This window comes from Elephas maximus, chromosome 4, assembly GCF_024166365.1.
Source record: "Elephas maximus indicus isolate mEleMax1 chromosome 4, mEleMax1 primary haplotype, whole genome shotgun sequence".
Lineage (NCBI taxonomy): Eukaryota > Metazoa > Chordata > Mammalia > Proboscidea > Elephantidae > Elephas > Elephas maximus.
In genome coordinates this window covers 102,205,149-102,226,407 of record NC_064822.1, presented here as the reverse complement: position 1 = coordinate 102,226,407, position 21,259 = coordinate 102,205,149, and positions in this window count along the sequence as shown.

Sequence of the window (21,259 nt, the reverse complement as noted above, 5' to 3'; positions counted from 1 at the left end):
CATCTCATTTAGGAGGCTCAAATGAGATAACGAACATGAAAGTGTTCTGGAAAGTCTTAATGTAACACTAATGCAGAAAAAATTTGTTATTTTCTCTAAGTGATGGAATTATTGTATATGTAACTCAAAAACGGAAAATGGTTTTTAGAGAGTAGAGGAGGAGCAGCACAAAATAATTTCTTGTATTTATGTAATATTTTGTAGTCTAAAAAATTCACAGTGTACATCCACCTACTGGGTTCCCCCAATAACTCTGTAAAATAAGCAGCTCTTTGGGCAGAGGGAGAAAGCGCGAGTGACTTGCATAAGGTAACCCAGCTCTGAAACGGCTGGACCAGCCCTGGGGTCCACACAGGCCCACGGCCACTACCACCAGTTGCCATCGGGCTGACTCTGACTCATGCAGACCCCACGTGTGTCAGAGTAGACTGTGCTCTTTAGGGTTTTCAATGGCTGATTTTTCAGAAGTAGATCGCCAGGCCTTTCTTCCAAGAAGCCTCTCGATAGACTTGAACCTCCAACCTTTCAGTTATCAGCCCACTGTGTTAACCATTTGCACCACACAGGTACTCCACAGTCTCACAGCTGGCCCAAACAAGCATTTTTTTAGGTACTGTGTGTGTGTAAATGAAATTCCATGATTAATAAAGACACACAAAAAGTGAGATTCCTTGTTCTAAGCTTTCTTCCCCAAAGTCTTGCTCTTATGGACACGATATGTCTCTGTTTGACATTTGGTGACATTCACTGAGTGAATATGTACTGTACTAGACCGCATGTTTGGTGCTGGGGAGACACCGGTGAAGATGTCATTACTTTGGCCTGCAGGAAACTTCTGGTCTAGAGGGGAAGATGAGCATGCACACAGACAAGTACATCCTGTGATAAATGTTAAAACTGAGGTGAGATGACTTCTGTGGGAGCAACCAGGAGGGGTGGACCAGAGAAAGCCTCTAGAAAGAAGTGACGTCTGAGCTGAGACCTAAAGGATGAGCAGGAGTAAGGCAGGTTAAGGAGGAAAAAGTGTCAGACAGGGTCGGTGGCAGGCTCAAAAGCCTCAAAGAAAAAGCAGGTTCTTCTGAGAGACTGAAAGTATTTCAAAAAGAAAGGCTGAAGCACAGAGTATGGAATTCAGGAGAGAGGCTGGAGCTACTAAATGCCCCTGCCTCAGGTCTGGGTCACATCGATCAAGGCTAAAACCAAACTCATTGCCCTCCAGTCAAATATGACTCATAGTGACCCTGTATGACAGAGTAGAACTGCACCATAAAGCCTCTAAGATGCTATCTTTATGGAAGCAGACTGCCACATCTTTCTCCTGAGGAGCAGCTGGTAGGTTTGAACAGCTGACCTTTCAGATAGCAGCCAAATGCTTAACCACTTCGCCACCTGAGTCATAATCAATGTGATGACAATGGGTCAGATCAATACTAAACCTTAAAATGAGTGTACAGATGCTGGGGGCAGTGGGTGCAGAGGGGCCGCCCTTGCAGCCTGGCTCCTCCTGACTTTTCAGGAATTCTTCAATGTTTATGCTGGGAGCCAGGCTGCAAGGGCGGCCCCTCTGCACCCACTGCCCCCAGCATAAACATCGAAGAATTCCTGAAAAGTCAGGAATATCTCTGTCATCTGTGTTATGTTTCTGTTTCATTTTCAGCCTATGTATAGCAGAATGTATAAGCATAAAATTCCATTATAGATTTAGGGACCTTTGGAGGGGGGCGTCCTACTCATAATCCCCTGGTAAAATCCCGGGTAGGGACAGCCCGTGTATTACCTGGGGATCAACATGAAGTTGTCTTAGGGGGAAAACGAATAGCTCAACTATGGAAAACAAAAACAGGATGGTGGAATCCTGGTATTTACCGAGGCCCTTTTGTGATTAAACCACCACCCACACATGATCCCATAAAAGTGGAAAAACAAAAGGCAGTGAGTTCTCTCAGCCAATTTCTCAGCCAATTACAGGTCGACCTTCTCGTCTACCCCGCTCACTGCTGCGCTTGACTGGTCTTTGGGTATAGAGATTGGGCTAATTGTCCTTGGCATAATCGTGGACAATATGACGTAACCCAAAGTGGCTGGACTTCAAGAATTTGGCCACCCTGGACAAAATGGACAAAGCCTATGTGGCAATGGTTTTTGCAAAAAGATTAATTATTATAAAAACTGTGGAAGGTATTGCAAGATTAAGCATAAGTGTAAAGCAGTATGAAGTCAATTGTTACTTTGTGTAAAAATAAATCAACAAAATGTTCTCTTCAACTAAACAAAAACTCATTGTATTTGTGCGCGTATGCAGAACTGTACTATGTGTCACTTGGAAAATTATGTCTCTGAGAAATGATGTTATCTATAATGATTATATCTTGTACTGCCCCTTTATTGATCATGCGATGTTATGCTTTTGTAAGCTTATGATATAAAAGACCATGTAAAAAATAAAGAGCAGGCTTCTTTTTCTGCAGAATGAAAATATAAGACACACTACGTCTCATTCTTTTTCGCCAAACTCTACCCCTCCTCTGGTGACCCTGTTCTTTGCTGAGGCTGGCCCCCGGCATACAGAGGTCTGAGAAAACTCTGATTTTTCGCATGATGACTATGTCAGTGCTTTTTCAAAATAATATCAACAAGGTTGTTTCTGACCGCTCTGTTTAAAATTTCTAACTCTCCGTGCTCTTAGGGTTCTTGACATCCTTCCCCATTATACCTCACCACCTTCTAATATGCTATGCGATGTATGTATTTTTTTATTGCTTGTCTCCCATAACTAAAATCTAATATTATGAATTCACTGCCATGTCCCCAGCATCTAGAACAGTGCCTGGCAAAGTCGTGTTCTTGTTAGATGCAGTCAAGTCAGTTCCAACTCATAATGACTTTATGTACAGCAGAACAAAACACTGCCTGGTCCTGTACCATCCTCACAATCATTGTTATGTTTGAACCCATTGTTGTAGCCACTCCATCTCATCGAGGGTCTTCCTTTCTTTCTTGGACACGCTACTTTACCAAACATTATGTCCTTCTCCGGGGACTGGTCCCTCCTGATAACATGTCCAAAGTACGTGAGACAAAGTCTCGCCGTCCTCGCTTCTAAGGACCACTCTAGCTGTATTTCTTCCAAGACGGACTTGTTCGTTCTTCTGAGAGTCCACGGCATATTCAGTATCCTTTGCCAACACCGTAATTCAAAGGCATCAATTTTTCTCAGGTACTCCTTATTCATTGTCTAGCTTTCACATGCATATGAGGCGATTGAAAATATCATGGCTTGGGTCAGGCGCAGGGGCATCTTTGCTTTTTAAAACTTCAAAGACATCTTTTGCAGCATGTTGCCCAATGTAACATGCCATATGATTTCCTGACTGCTGCTTCAATGGGCTCTGATTGTGGATCCAAGTAAAATGAAATCTTTGACAACTTCAATCTTTTCTCCATTTATCATGATGCTGCTTACTGGTCTAGTTGTGAGGATTTTTTGTTTTCTTTATGTTGGGGTGTAATCCACACTGAAGGCTGTGGTCTTTGATCTTCATCGGTAAGTGCTTCAAGTCCTCTTTACTTTCAGCAAGCAAGGTTGTGTCATCTGTATAATGCAGGTTGTTAATGAGTCTTCCTCCAATGCCGATGCTCCATTTTTCTTCATATAGTCCAGCTTCTCGAATTATTTGCCCAGCATACAGATTGAATAAGTATGGTGAAAGGATACAACCCTGACCCTCACCTTTCGTGATTTTAAACCATGCAATACCCCCTTGCTCTGTTTGAATGGCTGCCACTTGGTATACGCGCAGGTTCCGCATGAGCACAATTAATTGTTCTGAAATTTCCATTCTTTGCTGAAAGCAGAGAATACCGGAAAGATGTTTACCTGTGTTTTATTGACTGTACAAAGGCATTCGACTGTGTGGATCATAACAAATTATGGATAACATGACGAGGGATGGGAATTCCTGGAAAAGTAGCGTTCCCTAAATATTCACTAAATGAATGAATCAAACATATTCTCTCCCCTTTTTTCCTCTGCCTTGCTGATGCTCCATGCATTTTTTAGGCTGCTAGTTGGAGAACCCAGCACTGTCTCAAACAGTGAGTCCTGGGAAGTGGTGGCAGAGCTCCTCTGAGCCAGAAGTGGAGGTCTAATGGGTCCTGGCTTGAGGGCCGGAGGGCACTGCAGAGGTGAGACCAAGCCTGGGCCTGACAAATATTCATTCAGTCCTAACTGTGTTATTTCAGCATCTAAGGCTAGCCAGAGAGGGAAGTATTTAGGTCAAATTGCACCATGCAGGCAACTGCTTAGTGTGCCTGCTAGCAATGGGGCCAGAAAACCTGATTTCCTTTTGTCATTGGCAGCTCAGTAGGTCTTTGAGACTGTGGGAGGAATTGCGGGGGCAGGTTCCCACCTCTGGCAGACCGGCCTGTGGAGGCCAGTGTTAGCTCCATAGAAGGAGGACACGAACTTCTAGTTAAGATGTTTCTGGGTTCTATCCTTTCCATTTTAGACCGCCAGAAGAAACAGAAGACATATGGTGAGACAAAGTCGCTTTGCTTGGGTCTTTTAAGAAAGAAAAACCTGATCGAGTGGTATTCTCAGGATAATTCCAACTTAGTGCAACCCTGTAGGACGGGGTAGAACTGCCCTATTGGGTTTCTAAGGCTATAAATCTTTATGAAAGTGGAGTGGCTGGTGGGTTTGAAGCACCAAACTTTTGTTTAACAGCCCAGTGCTTAACCACAGCGCTACCAGGGCCCCTCCTATAAAGATTAAAAAAAAAATTGCCGTAGAGTCGATTCCGACTCACAGCAACCCTACAGGGCAGAGTGGAACTGCTCCATAGAGTTTCCAAGGAGTGCCTGGTGGACTCAAACTGCTGACCTTTTGGGTTAGCAGCCATAGCACTTAACCACTACGCCACAAGTGTTTCCAGCCTAGAAAACCCTATGGAGCAATACTACTGTGTCACATGGGATGCAGAGTTGGACTCCATGGCACCTAACAACAAGGCTGGTGCTGTCTTCTGCTACGGTGTCATGATGCATAGTGACATCTACCCCACACAGTCTCTACCCAAGTTTCTGTGACATTCTTCACATTTCCAACGTTCTTATGTCTCTGAAGTTTAGCTGTGATTCATTTCTACTTTTCTCTTAGTTGAATTAAAAGTGTGAATAATTTTGCACTATGGGGGGAAAGATTTGTTTGTTGTTGAAAGAAGATGCATTTTTAATCTCTCTAGGCACCAAAGATTAAATCACATATTTTCGAAATGCAGACGCTTTGATGTTCCTAATGGTTTACAAATGCTCTCCATCTAGAAATAACTGCCTGAATCTTAACCAGATGCCCAGATTACACTTTTATTTAAGTAAACATTTTCTTGAAGTACAACATGCATTCAGAAATGAGCACAAATCCTAGGTGTACAGCTTGATGGATTTTCATGATGTGAACACATTTCGTAAAATGACCAAACCCCTAGAAGTCCCCACAGAAATTTCATCCTGCCCCTGCTCCCCCTGCCTGCCGGGGCTATGATGGTAGACGTGCCCATTTTCAACTTTGCATAAATGGAGTCGCACAGTATGCTCCCTTCTGTGTCTCACTCTTTTGTTAAACAATATATTTGTGAAGATAATGTTATGGATATGTGGGCGTGGGAGGTGGTGAAGAAGAAAGGGTGGACATTCATTTCTACAGGCTGCTGGACATGGGGTCCAGACAGGCAGTTGCCAGGGGCCTGCACCAGGGCAGTAAGGAAGACGAAGCAAGGATGCCCAGATTTGGACCTATGTTAAGTGTCATATTCTACTACTCCTGAAGTAGCAACCACCCCCATGCCATGTTGATTATATTTGGGAAGTACACCTGAATCTGGAGCTAAACCCTCCCGGAAAGAGTGTTTACAAGTATAGAGAAGGAAAGCAAAGAACGAGGGATGACTTTAAGTCCTTGCCTGAAAATTGAGTTGCTGCTATTTACTGAATTGAGGGAAGACTTGGGGAGAAACAAGACTTTGGGGGTGTGTTGATCAAATGTTTTGTTTTACATGAGTTAAATTGGAGATGCTATTTAAACAAGATCCAAGTGGATCTGGAGCTCTGGAGAGCAACCAAATCTTGAGCTGCGAATTTGGAAGTTATTAGCATGCCGATAGGAGTCCCTGGGTGATGTGAATGGTTAACATACTCAGCTTAGCTGCTAACCAAAAGGTTGGAGGTTTGAGTTCCTCTAGAAGCACCTTGGAAGAAAAGCCTGGAGATCGCCTTCCAAAACATCTCAGGCTTGGAAACTCCACGGAGCAGTTCTACTGCTATAAATTGTTCGATAAATTTCATTTTCACCAAAAGGACTAAATCATTTACCTATACATTTGTTCTAATACTTAGCAATTCAACTGTAGGAGCGTAAATGTTTACCGGGTCTGTACTTTTGTGTGTGTGTTTAACTTTAGGAGTCGTAAGTAGACTCCTACATTCTGTGAGCAGTGGTATTTGGGAGTAGAAAGAAATAAATCATTTCAAAGTAAACCGTCGCTTCATTGTTTAAGTGTTGGCACCCATTGCTGGTAAGTACTTGTTTTTCAATCAAGGATAGGATGCTGGACTGAAGCCTTGGCAATCCTTGGTGACAAAACTGAAGAACAAACATGTGCCTTCCCCCTCAGATATTTTTTGCAATTAATTCACTTAACCACCCTCTAATAGATGTAGCCCTTGGAAGAAAAAAAAAAAAACTCTTTCTTCATGCCTAGATTTCTAGTTTTCTCATAATTAAACCAGAAACAAAATAAAAGATGAAATGAGGTATACATCATTGCCTTAAGGAAAAACAGAAAGGCAAATGAAATGACACAATCTGCAGATCGGCAGACTCACTGGGAGCCCCCACCTCGGACCACTTCCGGCGAATTTGTGTTCTCACTTCCTCCTCCTTCCATTTCCTGGCTTTGCACCGATCTGAGTCGCTCTGCTCTTCCCCATTCCTGCCCTAATGGCTATTTCTCTTTCTCTTAGGTAACTAGCGTTTTCACATTTCCTCTACTTCAGGATAGTACTGTGAAATAATACCATGTGATAAAAGGAAATGATATGCTCTGTTAGCAAAATAATAGATTGACAAGTTGAGAAGAGCCTAAGCAGATTGATTCCCAAACATTAAGACATGAACAACATAGCTGCCTTTCTTCTGGGGAACACACAAGCCTATTCTTAACCTTTGGGGCTCTTTAGAGACCCCCCGAAATAGGATATGTTGAAATAGGATGCCTCCATGGAATGATTTGATCTGAGGAGCCCTAGAAAAATCTCACCTTTTAAAATATATCTTCTAATTGCTCTTAGTGCCTAAGGTTTCTACTTGAGAACAATAGGAATAATGTGTTACTCTTTACTGAGACGGCAGTAGTGGCTCAGTGCTGGAATTCTCACCTTCCACGTGGGAGACGTGAGTTCGATGCCATGTACCTCAAGTGCAGTCACTACCCGTCTGTCAGTGGAGGCTTGTGTGTTGCTATGATGCTGAAGAGGCATCAGTGGAGTTTTCAGACCAAGACAGACTAGAAAGAAAGGCCTGCCAATCGACTTCCGAAAAATCAACCAGTGAGAACTTTACAGATCACAGTGGTCCGATCCTGTTGTGCATGGTGTTGCCATGAGTCAGAGGCAGACTTGATGGCAACTAACAACTCTTTATTGGTGTTCTTGATCAGACAATTGTAAATATGTTATTAAACTACATGTTTGTATACACTTGTCCAGCTCATTACTGCTTATGAAGTGACTTCCTTATGTGCCACACATTGAGCTAAAGCACTATGTGTACCGCCTGATCTGGTTCTCATAGCAGCCCTGTAAAGTGCGATGAGGCAACTGAAGCTCAGAGAGAACTCATCTCAGTCAGCCTCTTACATGTGGTGGAGCTAAGCATTCCTTCTCCACATACGGGCCCTCCTTGCATTCTAACCACTTCATCGTAGTGGGTCTCACCATTGTAGTGATTCGGTGAGGGCTCCTGCCAACACACCAAACCCATTGCCATCAAGTCGGTTCCGACTCATAGCGACCCTGTAAAACAGAGTAGAACTGCACCATAGAGTTTCCAAGGAGCGCTTGGCGGATTCGAACTGCTGACCTCTTGGTTAGCAGCTGTAGCACTTAACCACTACACCACCAGGGTTTCTGCCTGCCAACACACAGGCGTGTGACTTCCTAGGACAGCCCTCCACAGCCCTGGCTTGTTCATCAGACCAGCTTTATGAGAGACCCAGATCCTGAGAAGAAGGGACTGGTTAGGTGGAAAGCAGAAGGACAACTCTGGCAGGAGGAAGGGACCAGGTCCTGCAGGGGAAGAGAAATCCATGCTCCGGGGTGGTCACCGTGTATCCAGTGTCCCCCAGCATGCAGATGGGAATGGGGAGGAAAGAAAACTGGTGCTTGACCAGAGGCCGGTCTGGGACAAACAAGGTGGCAGATGCCACACAGAGGTATTTCCTAGATGTTGGGAAACCAACATTCCTTAACAAATCTATGGCTTCAGCCTCAAGAATGCTTAGAACAAGACAGTGTTGACAGACTGAGTTCAGGGCTGCCTGAGTTTTCCTGGGGGCACCCTCTGCCAGTGTGGGCAACACATGGACAGAGCCCTACAATACAGGACAGTCACAGGCTCAGCACTGGCCTGATCGTAACAGACCCTGCTGATATGAGAGGAGGTGGCCCTGTGCCCCCTCTTTACTCTTCTCTCTCCCTCAGAGATCCAGTGCTCTCTAATCTTTCAGGCTCTCCCTTGTCAAAATCTGCTGGTAGGATCTTTGAATACTCAAAGGCTAAAAAAAAACAGAGAATAGCCTTAAGCTTTGCCCTGCCCAAAGGTATGTCTTTTTTTTTTTTTTTTTTCCTGTCATATTGTCCTTATTATAGGATCTATCTCCTTCTAAACCATATTATGGTTGGTAGAATTCCTACTAAAAAATGTTTTCTCACACTGGCTACCACTTTGATATACTCTGATATGTAATAAAATTTGAACCCTCCAAAAGGGATTTCCCACAATTACTGCATATCTAAATGTTGTTCTTTGTTATAGATTTCCGTCATCTGACACAATAAATAGAAAACGCTAATGACGTCAACCACCATTCACCTGTCAGTTTGTCGTACTATGGTGACTTGCATGTTGCTGTGATGCTGGAAGCTATGTCACCAGTATTTCAAATACCAGCAGAGTCACCCATGGTGGAAAGGTATCGGTGGAGCTTCCAGACTAAGACAGACTGGGAAGAAGGACCTAGTGATCTACTTCTAAAAATACTGGCCAGTGAAAACCTTATGAATAGCAGCAGAGCATTGCCCGATAAAGTGCCAAAAATGAGTCCCTCAGGTTGGAAGTCACTCAAAAGAGCCACCTTCTCAGAGTAGAGTTGACATTAATGATGTGAATGGAGCAGAGCTTTTGGGACCTTCATTTGCTGATGTGGCATGTGGCAAAATGAGAAGAAAGAGCAGCAAGCATCCATTAATATTTGAACTGTGGAATGTACAAAGTATAAATCTAGGAAAATTGAAAGTTGTCAAAAATGAAATAGAAGGCATAAAGATCAATATCCTAGGCATCAGTGAGGACTGGTATTGGCCATTTTGAATCAAACAATCAATTTACTAATAAATTAAAGAGGAGTAGTGTCAGGTTCATTGTCAAAAAGAACACTTCAAGATCTACCCTGAAGTACAATGCTGTCAGTGATAGAATAATATCCATACCCTACAAGGAAAACCAGTTAAAATAACTTTTGTTCAAATTTCTGCACCAACCACTAATGGCAAAGATGAAGAAATTGAAGATTTTTGTAACTTCTGCAACCTGAAATTCATTGAACGTGCAATCAAGATGCATTGATAGTTACTGGTGATTGGAATGTGAAAGTTGGAAACAAAAAAGAAGGACCAGAAGTTGGAAAATATGGCCTTGGTTACAGAAACAAGCCAGAGATCACACGATAGACTTTTGCAAAACTAACAACGTATTCATTGGAAATACCTTTTTTCCAACAACATAAACGGTAACCTTACACATGGACCTTTCCAGATGGAATACACAGGAATCAAATTGACTATATCTGTGGAAAGAGAAGTTCAATATCATCAGTCAGAACAAGGCCAGGGGCTGACTGTGGAACAGACCATCAATTGCTCATATGCAAGTTCAAGTGAAGTTGAGGAACGTTGAAAGAAGTTCACAAGAGCCAAAGTACAACCTTGAGTAAATCCCACCTAAATTTAGAGACCATCTCAAGAATAGATTTGACACAGTGAACAGTAATAACTGAAGACCAGACAAGTTGTGGGATGACATCATACATGAAGAAAGCAAAAGGTCATAAGACATTAAAGAAAGAAAAGACTAAAATGGATGTTGGAAGAGACTCTGAAACTTGCTCTTGAACGCACAGTACCTAAAGCGAATGGAAGAAATGATGAAGTAACAGAGTTGAACAGAAGATTTCAAAGGGCAGCTCGAGAAGACAAAGTAAAATATTTTAATAACTGTGAAAAGACCTGGAGTTAGAAAACCAAAAGAGAAGAACACACTCAGCATTTCTCAAGCTGAAAGAACTGAAGAAAAAATTCAAGCCTCAAGTTATAATACTGAAGGGTTCCATGGGCAAAATATTGAACCATCTAGGAAGCATCAACAGAAGATGGAAGGAATACAAAATCATGTACCAAAAATAATTAGCTGACTTTTGACCATTTCAAGAGGTAGCATATGATCAAGAACCAATGGTATTGAAGGAAGAAGTCCAAGCTGCACTGAAGGCATTGGTGAAAAACAAGGCTCCTAGAATTGATAGAATACCAGTTGAGGTGTTTCAACAAAAGGATGCAATGCTGGAAACACTCACTTGTCTATGACAAGAAATTTGGAAGACAGCTACCTGGCCAACTAACTGGAAGAGATCAATGTATGTGGCCATTCCAAAGAAGTGATCCAATGGAATGCGGAAGTTACAAACAGTATCATTAATATCACACTCAAGTAAAATTTTGTTGATGATAATTCAAAAACTGTTCCAGCAGTACATTGACAGGGAATTGCCAGAAATTCAAGCTGGATTCAGAAGAGGAAGTGGATGAGGGATATTATTGTTGATGTCAGATGGATCCTGACTGAAAGCAGAGAACACCAGAAAGATGTTTACCTGTGTTTTAATTGATTATGCAAAGGCATTGGACTGTGTGGATCATAATAAATTATGGATTACATTTTGAAGAATGGGAATTCCAGAACACTTAATTGTGCTCAATGAGAAACTTGTACATAGATCAAGAGGCAGTTGTTCAAACAGAACAAGGGATTACTATGTGGTTTAAAATTAGGAAAGGCATGCATCAGGGTCATATCCCTTCACCATACTTAATTTGTATGCCAAGTAAATAATCTGAGAAGCTGAACTACATGAAGTAGAATGTGGCATCAGGATTAGAGGGAGCGTCATTAACAACCTGCTATATGCAGATGACACACCTTGCCTGCTGAAAGTGTAGAGGACTTGAAGCACTTACTGATGAAGATCAAAGTCCACAGCCTTCAGTATGGATTACACCTTAATAATAATAATAATAATAATAATAATAATAATAATAATAATAATAATAATAATAATAAATCCTCACAACTAGACCAGTAAACAACATCATGATAAATGGAGAAAAGATTGAAGTTGTCAAGGATTTCATTTTACTTGTATGGGCAATCAATGCCGATGGAAACAGCAGTCAAGAAATCAAACATGTGGTGCAGTGGGCAAATCTGCTGCAAAAGACCTCTTTAAAGTGTTAAAATCTTAGTCGCTTTGAGAACTAAGGTATGCCTGACCCTAAAAATATGGTATTTTCAATACCATGTAAAAGCTAAGCAATGAATAAGGAAGACCGAAGAAGAATTGATGTATTTGAATTATTATGTTAGTGAAGAATATTGAATATAACACGGACTTCCAGAAGAAAGAACAAATCTGGCTTGGAAAAAGTACAACCAGAGTGTTCCTTAGAAGGGAGAATGGCGAGACTTCATCTCACATACTTTGGACATGTTATCAAGAGGAAGAAGTTCCTGGAGAAGGACATCATACTTGGTAAAGTAGAGGGCCAACAAAAAAGAGAAAGACGCTCAATGAGATGGATTAAAACAGAGGCTGCAACGAGGGGCTCAAACAGAGCTATAATTGTGAGGATAGTGCAAGACCAGACAGTGTTTTGTTCTGTTGTACATAGGGTTGCTATGAGTCAGAACTGACTCGACAACACCTAACAACAGTAATAATGACATCAAAGATTGGGCTGCGTCTGTATCAGGAACTCTTTTCTTAGCTCTTTGGAAAACAGGACTCAGGGTTCTTGCAATTTAGAGATGAAAGCTATTTGGGAGTTGGAAACACCAGTGAGACCTAGGTCTTGCACTTCTCTAGCATCTCATCTTTGGAGAGGTCCTCTGGGCACGCGCTTGACACAGCCTCTTCTCTCACATCTTCAAACCTTAAGGAATCCTGAAGTAATTCATCTTCATTGTTCCAGTGGCCACGTTCAGGTTTAGGGCCAGAGCCGGCTGTCTCAAGAGCCTGAGGATCAAGTGCAGCGATCCCTGAGATAACTGGCCTACTGACCACAGGTGTGGGGGCTGGAAGTAGAGAGAGCCTGGGTGCCCTAGGAGGTTTCTCTCCAAGGTATTTGCATTTTAATAGAAATCTAAGCTTTCAACTACCGGGATCTAGTCCTAAGTAGGGCATTTCAGACTAGAACCAGCAGGTGGGGTTGGATTTCTTCTGGTAGCAGCACTGCCGAAATTACCTATTCCACCTGTGTGTGTGCCTCTGCACCAAGTCAAGGCTGGGCAAGAGAGCTTAGCTTGAGCCCCTGGGCTGTCACTGTCGGTGAGGAGTTGGAGGTGTCATTTAATCCCATTGGACTTCTAGAGCTAGAGCCCTCTGCCTTCCTGGGACTGCTGGAATGACATGAAGTATTTTAAGAAAAGGATTCCTTTAAGAAAAGGGAGGAAATTGGTGCTAAATTTTGCAGGGGTGTGTGTGCCAATGAGAGCTCTTTGTAATGCTGACCATATTCTATTTGAATCATTTAGTGTTATTATCTGGTACACATTCTGGCTGATGAAGTTTGTAGGGAAACGTAGTCAGGCATACCTGGAGGTGAGAATAGAATGGAGAGCCTAGGGTACAGCGTGGTATCTGGGCCAACTTAATTGCGATAATTTCGTGACGCATTTTGGTGACTCACATTCAAACAATATAAAAGGTGCTGTTAAATTGTGCATCTTGTTTGTTCCAGGTGGGTATATAGGAGCTGGGAAAAGGGTTGGGTAAATGGTCTCCCAAAAGGCCCAGTCAGAGCTTTTCTGATCTTCTCTCTTGAGAAAATGAACAACATTCCTGGTGAACCACAGGCCTGGCTATGAAACCCTGGGCACTGGCAGAATGAAGAACCATAAAAGGTGGTGTCAGAACACCCTTTAATCACTGGCAGGAGAGCAAGGGAAGGAGTTAACTGTGGTTCAAGAACAAAAAGGAGTCTTCAAAGACATGCCCACATAGACCAAGATGGTTCCAGATCAATTCAGTGGAACTCAATTTCTCAAATGCTCAATTCAGGTAACTTATAAATTTTACTAATATTCAAAACCTTGTTTCTTTTAAGATTTTGAACATCATTATTCTATTTTTCAATTCTTACTGTTCTTTCACCAAATTCTCAAATGGCATATCAGCTTTAATTTTGAACTTCCAGCAATTAAAACTTTAAATTAAATTACATTAATTTAAATTAAATTACATTCATTTAGCTTAAATGGTTAATGCTTAAGGTAAAGGGTTAAAGTTTTAACAGGTGGTTTTTCAGTTAAGAAACAGTAAATGAGGGTGTCTTTAGGTTAAATTTTGAAATTTAAATTTAAAAGCACCTGAAAAAGTCAGGTCCTATCCTGTAATGGGAACCCTGGTGGGGTAGTGGTTAAGTGCTACCGTTGCTTACCAAAGGGTTGGCAGTTCGAATCCACCAGGTGTTCCTTGGAAACTCTATGGGGCAGTTCTACTCTGTCCTATAGGGTCGCTAGGAGTTGGAATCAGCTCGATGGCACTGGGTTTGGTTTTTTTGGTTTTATCCTCTAAGAAATTATAACACTTTTATTTCTAATAAAAACCAATTGGGATAAAATAAATCAAGACAGTACAAAACAAGTGAGGATACCCAGGAGGCTGCATTATACCAGTGTAAAACCAATGTCTCAGGTTTGATAGTCACTGACTGTAAATACAAAATTGTTGTGGAAGGATTTTGCTTTAATGGTTAAAAAAATTCTAAAAATGTGAAAAAAAGATCAGTAAAATGCAAAATGAACTGGAAGCAACAGGAGCACCCAAATTACAGAATAAATTTGAACTGTTAAATTGAAAATAGAAAAGTTAGCCTGATAAAACACGTGAGAAATTGGCTGAATAGCCACTGATATGCTAAAATGTTGGCAAAACTAAAAACACACAAAAGAAAGCAGTATAAACTGAAAAGTTCTCATGGGAAACACTGACATTTTGGTTATGGAATGACTTCTGAATTTTTAATACATTTTTAAAACAAAGACTTCTTTAAATGTTTCTATAAAGACAAAAGGAAACCTTATCAATGAGAGCTATACAAACCCTCCAAAACTACTAAAACTGTCCCATTGGGGAGAAATTACTACCAAATTTATAAATAATTAAGAGAAGTAAGTAAAATGGCAAATTTGGTGAATTGATGAGTTTGAGACAGGGACAGAAGGCTGGACGGCCTCAAGACTGGAATAACAGGCCTGCTGATCTGGGACTCTATCCCGTGGGTGATGTTACAAGGCAGCCCACACAGGCAGCCCATGACACACAAAATCTTACGTATCTCTCTCAAGTTGTTTTTCAAGACCCCACTGCAGAGGTGGCATCTTGCATATCTCCCTCAATTGTTTTTCAGGACCCCATTATAAGGGTGGCATCCTACCTATCTCTCTTGTAAGTTGTTTTTCAGGACTCTACCATAGGAGGTGGTGCTACCGGATAACCCATATCCTGGACTCTGACGCATGAAGTTCTACATATCTTCCCTACAAGCTGCTTTCCAAAGATGAACAGAATCAGCTGATCCCCAGGACATGTGCAGTGAGAATGGGTGTAACCTTACAGTCTTGTTAAGTGGCCAAGCAGACTGCGCAGTGGTGACATGACATTGTCCAATCTGACTCCACCTTGGATTCCAGATGCGCTCCCACCTAATTTCTTAACGCCTGTATTTCTCAGAAAGCCCTGCCTTTTCCCCCAAAAAGCAATGAATAAAACATGAGATCCTTTCCACCTAAAGCCCTTTATAAACTCCAGGAAAACCTCTGTTTAGGGAGAGACTGGAAGCTAGCATAGGCAGAAGCCCCTCACCGTCCCTCCCCCATGAGCCTCTGGCTTTTTTTCTGTCACTAATAAACCCTTGTTCCTGTGGAGCTTCTGAGGCTCTTCTGGTCACTCTTGGTCAGTAGAAGGCGAGAGCCTAAACAGGACTTGGTCCCAAGCTGGGAAGCCTTGCCCTGCAACAAGATGACAAATTGTGTTTCAGCCAACTGGGGTTTCAGTTATTGGAGCTTCAGTAACCTACCCTTCTTTCCCTAGCGAATGGGGCTGGCTTCTAGTGGGGCACCACGCTTTCTGGTGGCACTAGAAGGGGCAGAGAGGACTACTCCCTTCTCTGTTCTCACTCCCTGGGCCCTGCGGCTGGTGAGTTAGAGAAGCTTGGAGGCGCTTCCACTGGAGAGGCTGAGTACATCCTCTCCAGTAAACCCCACCATCCATCTTACCCTCGCCATCCCGTGCGGCCTTCCAGTATGTCTTTAACACTTTACTGCTCTTGTGGGTTACATGTTTGTCTCCTTCAACTAGATCTTAAGGTTCTTGGGCAATAGCAATGCTTTATCCAGACTTTCTTTTCAGTCCAGAGCCTGGTGCCTGGCACACATTGTTTAATTTATGGATGAGTATGGGAAATTTTTTTATGTAAACGTATTATTTCTCCAGGAGTTCATTCCTGACTCCTTCAGTCTGGTTCAGCTTCCCCGTGCTTCCCTCTATTCTGGCAAATATCACACCTGTTTCTGTCTGTTTTATTCTGTTTAAAGTAGGACAGCCTGTTTGTTATCTGTGCACACCCAGACCCAGCGCTGGAGGAGCCTCAACAAGTTGGTCTAATTATTTAGTGGCCTGAAGGGAGCCAGCAGTGATCAGAATGCAATTTTCTGGATGTGGTACTTGCAGTACGATGTTCCTAATTCCTTTTTTATGTAAATATCCTCAAAGGTGACTTTTTTCCATTTATTTTGGCTTATTATTTTTTATTACCTTTTGGCTAACAAACAACCGATTCATTCAACAACTTCTTCATGACCTACTCGTTCCATGTTTCTAAGCTGTAGAAGACAGTAGTGAACAAAGCAGATAAACTGTGTTTCATGGGGATTCTACTTCAGTAGGAAACCCCGAGGGCATAGTGGTCGGCAGTTTGAACCACCAGGGGCTGCTTGGAAACCATATGGGACAGTTCTACTCTGTTCCTATAGGGTCGCTTTGAGTCGGAATCGACTCATGGCAACTTTTTTTTTTTTTTTTTTTTAATACTCCAGTAGGAGGGAGTGGAGAAGTGCAAATGCTTAGCACACTCGGATGCTAATCAGAAGATTGGAGGTTCAAGTCCACCCAGAGGCACTTTGGAAGAGAGACTTGATCTGCTTTCAAAAAAATCAGCCACTGAAAACCCTGTGGAGCACAGTGCTATTCTGTCACACGTGGGGTTGCCATGAGTTGGAATTGACTCACAGCAGTTGGTATATTTGTAGCATAGGCAGGATTTACCAGGCTATCCTTTATGTTTCATAGCTCATAGCGACCCTATAGGACAGAGTAGAACTGCCCCATAGAGTTTCCAAGGAGCACCTGGTGGATTTGAACTGCCAGCCTCTTGGTTAGCAGCCAGAGCACTTAACCACTATGCCACCAGGGTTTCTATGAGTTGGAATTGACTTGATGGCAGTGGGTTTGTTTGATCCTTTATGTTTATTGCTGAAATAAACACATTTTTTAAATGTTCTTAATTGCTTAGATCATCAGTGAATACTTAGAAATAATTCATTATTGCTCCACACGTTTTCTACTCCTCTTTTCACAGAAACAAATTATTTATTATCATTTTCAAATTTGTTCTTCTCTCCCTTTTTCATTTTTAATATTTGAAAACCTCATATCAGTTCTTATAGTGATGAAGGAGGTGTGATTTTTTTTTGTCATAATACAATCTGAAAAAGCTGCTGATATAAAACTTGAGTCTCATTAAAATGAATCAAGTTGCTGACTTCAGGTTTCTATAAATATTTTCTGAATATTTTCCCAAAGACCTTTCCCATAAACCCTTCCTCGGCGTTCCTGTAGTGGGTTGTGCATGGTTCTACGGTGGCACTTCCCACACAGCAGTTGTTATTTATTTGTTTCCCTTCCTTACTAGATTGCAGGATTTTACCCTTGTTGGAAGCCCTGGTGGCGTAGTGGTTAAGTGCTAGGGCTGCTAACCAAAGGGCCAGCAGTTTGAATCTGCCAGGCGCTCCTTGGAAACTCTATGGGGCAGTTCTACTCTGTCCTATAGGGTCACTATGAGTCGGAATCGACTCGACGGCACTGGGTTTGGTTTTTTTTGGTTTTGCATCCCCAGTACCTGCTGCAGAGTAGGTGCTAAACCCATATCATTGCCATGAAGGAATGAATTGAAGGAAGCATTTTCACCTCTCTTTAAATACTAATACTGTTGTTAGGTCGATTACTGTCAAGTCGATTTCAACTCATAGTGATCCCATGTGACAGAGTAGAACTGCTCCATAGGGTTTTCTTAGCTGTCATTTTTACGAAAGCAGGTCACCACATCTTCCTCCCGTGAAGCCAGTGGGTGGGTCCCAATGGCCAACCTTCCAGTCAGCAGCCAATTGCTTAGCCATTTGCACCATCAGGCTTCTTCTTTAAATAATAATATCAACAGCTAATGTTTGGTGGTTGTTTTCTCTGTGCCAGGCATTAAGCTAACCGCAGTTCCTGCATTATTTCATTCAATCCTCACAGCAGCTCTGGCCATAGTGCAGACATTCTTATTACTGCCCCTTTGACCAGTAAGGAAACTATCAGAGATTTGGAGGGGTGAAGTAACTTTCCCAAGGTTCCACAGCAATAATGACAGAGCTGGTTATGAACCCATGTCTGACTAACCCGGAAGCCTCTGTTTTTACATTAGGCTGCTTTACTAAGGCATTTCAGTTCACCACAGCTTAAAACTGTTTAAGAAGATTTCCTCCACTGGTACCCTTTTTACGTAAGAGCCAGATGGATGCATCCTGTGGGCCTATTATCCAGCAGGTGGCCTCAAAAAAAAAAAAACAAAAAAACCCAGTCTAAGATGACAATGTGTATGGGAAACCAGAGGCAAAGAAACATAGAGGGCACAATACAGAGGTCTGTCTATCGGTGCTAGATGGGAGATGAAAGTGAAATTTTTTACCTACTCATTGTGATGGTTCTAGGTATCCATCTCTATATGCCTAGTGATTATATCCTGATGATAAGTGAAAACTCCCTTCTTCTAGGCGAATACTGCTGCAAGGATTCAATGAAATCAAGGACAGAAAGAAGAAAAGAAGCAAACATTTAGACCAGGTGTCTCAGCCTCTGCATTATTGACTTTTGAGAGGCAGGATAATTGTTTGTTGTGAAGGACTATCTTGGCCATTGTAGGCTGTTCAGCAGCATCTCTGATCTCTGCTCACTGGATGTAATAGCACCCCCTCCCCTTTTGTTGTAACAACCAAAAATGTCTCCAGACATTGCCAAATATCCCCTGGGAGCAAGATCCCCTACCCCACCATTCCATCCCCCTACCCAGGCCCTAAATCCCCATTGAGAACCTGACTAGACTCTCTGTGGCCTTGAGGCAGTGGCTAGCCTCAGCCACTAGAGGCACACCCACTGCCAATTTTGCAACTCTATCTATAGGATCCAAAACCCGTTGCTGTGGAATTGATTCCGACTCATAGCAACCCTATAGGACAAAGTAGAGCTGCCCATAGGATCTCCAAGTAGTGCCTGGTAGATTCAAACTGCCTACCCTTTGGTTAGCAGCATAGCTCTTAACCACTATGCAACTGGGCTGTGAGTCGGAACCGACCCAACAGCACCTAACAACAACAACAGTCTATAGAGTTGGAGCCCTGATGATGTAGTGGTTAAGAGCTTGGCTGCTGACCAAAAAAGGTTGGCCGTTCAAATCCACACAGCTCCTCCATGGAAAATCTATATGGGGCAGTTCTACTCTGTCCTATAGGGTCGCTATGAGTCGGAATCGACTCCACGGCAACAGGTTTGGTTTTGGGTTTTTGGTATCCAGGGACTGGTGATTTTCCAAGTACAGCAGCATACCTAATTTGGAACATTTTAACAGGGATCACTCACAAATCATGCTATCTAGTGGATAAAATTCTAATCAGCTGGAGATCTGGAGAAGATAGAAAATTTCTCAGGCATACTCAAGGAAAACTTGTAAGTTTTCCTTTTTCTTAAGTTTGAACAAGGCTGAGTTTGAAGACAAAGTAATCTGCAGATGGCACCCTTTTACAAGAACACTAGTCCTGGCATTCCATAGGAGCAATTAAAGAAGGAAAACGTTGCTTCTGTGCTATGTGAAAACATAACCAGTTCACTGATTCTCTATAAAAACAATGGGAGAGGAACCTAAGGAGATACTCAGTCTGGAAGCAGATATTTTAATAAACTACCATACTGACTTTGATTATGTTCCTATTTATTTACATGCAGATAGTCGTAATGAATGGCGCAGGAGAGAAATGAACAGCAGTATGTACGCTAATGGTACGACTGGATCCTTTTTATATCCTTTAATTCCAGAGGGATTCTAAAAGGTCGCTTCTTCAGAGCTGCCATAATTTTTCTCACAGTTTGAACTCTTCCTAATGCCAGTGCTACAGGCTCCATCCAGGTGAAGAATTGGCTTTCAGCAGGCCAACACATCGTTCTAAACAACAGGAAACTCTTTCCTCTGTTGCTAATAGTTTAAGTATGCTTACAAAGTCTAAATTATAAATCTGTAAGGGATCCTTTAAAGTGGGCCACCTACTAATTTAGCTAGCTCCTAGGTTTATCTGACAGTTCTAGCCCATAATTGATCAGGCATTACTTGTTTTTATTTTTTCTCATATTTTAAATGTCTTTGCTCCCTCCCCTCCCTGTGCACACGTATGCACACGTGGTATGTTCTCTATGTCTCTGTCTTCAGTTTGTCATGAGTTAGAGCTGAAAGTAACTAAAAAGACTGAGCCATTCTAGGCCCCTCCATCTCCTGGAGTTGGAAACTCCAGGACATGACCTTGGTGCCCCCTAGCCTATCACTCCCAGCACTCACCCAAATTCTGGCAGAGGGTAATAAGGCAGCACGGTGGATAGAAGGGTTATAGGAGCAGAAGACAGAAAGGTTGATTCGATGTTGGCTCTTCTACATCCTGGTTGTCTCTCAGCCTCTACTTCCTCTCTGAAATAGATGCACTATTCTCTCCTATTGTTTTGTTGTCAGGTGCTGCCAGGTTGATTTTGACTCACAGAACTGCCCCATAGGGTTTTCTTGGCTGTAATCATATGGGAGCAGATCTCAGGGTTTTTCTCCCAACGAGCCACTGAGTGGGTTTGAAGCACCAACCGTTCAGTTAGCAGCTGAGCACTTAAACATTGTGCCACAAGGGCTCCTTGCTCACCTAATAGGGTTGTGAGAATCAGGTAGGACAGTGTACATGCAAGTGTTTTGTAAACTGTCAGGTGCTTCAGCATAAAACATGTTATTTTAATTGTTATGTCCCTGTGAATAAACAGTTTAAAGTTTGGGTAATCATTGACTCAAGTCTCCTAGAAGTAAATTGTGTTCTGGACGTTAACAGGACACCTTAAACAAAGACATGTCTCTCTGGGCCCACCAAGGCTGGATCTGGCCTCCTGAAATAGAAATGTATAATTCTATAGTTCCGAAAAAGCTTTCAAAGCTTCATCAGAAGAATTTTTGAACACTGAGATAATCTGATTTTCTGTTACTCAGATAGGAACTACTTTATATTATAAAACAAGAGATGCCTAGTTCTCAG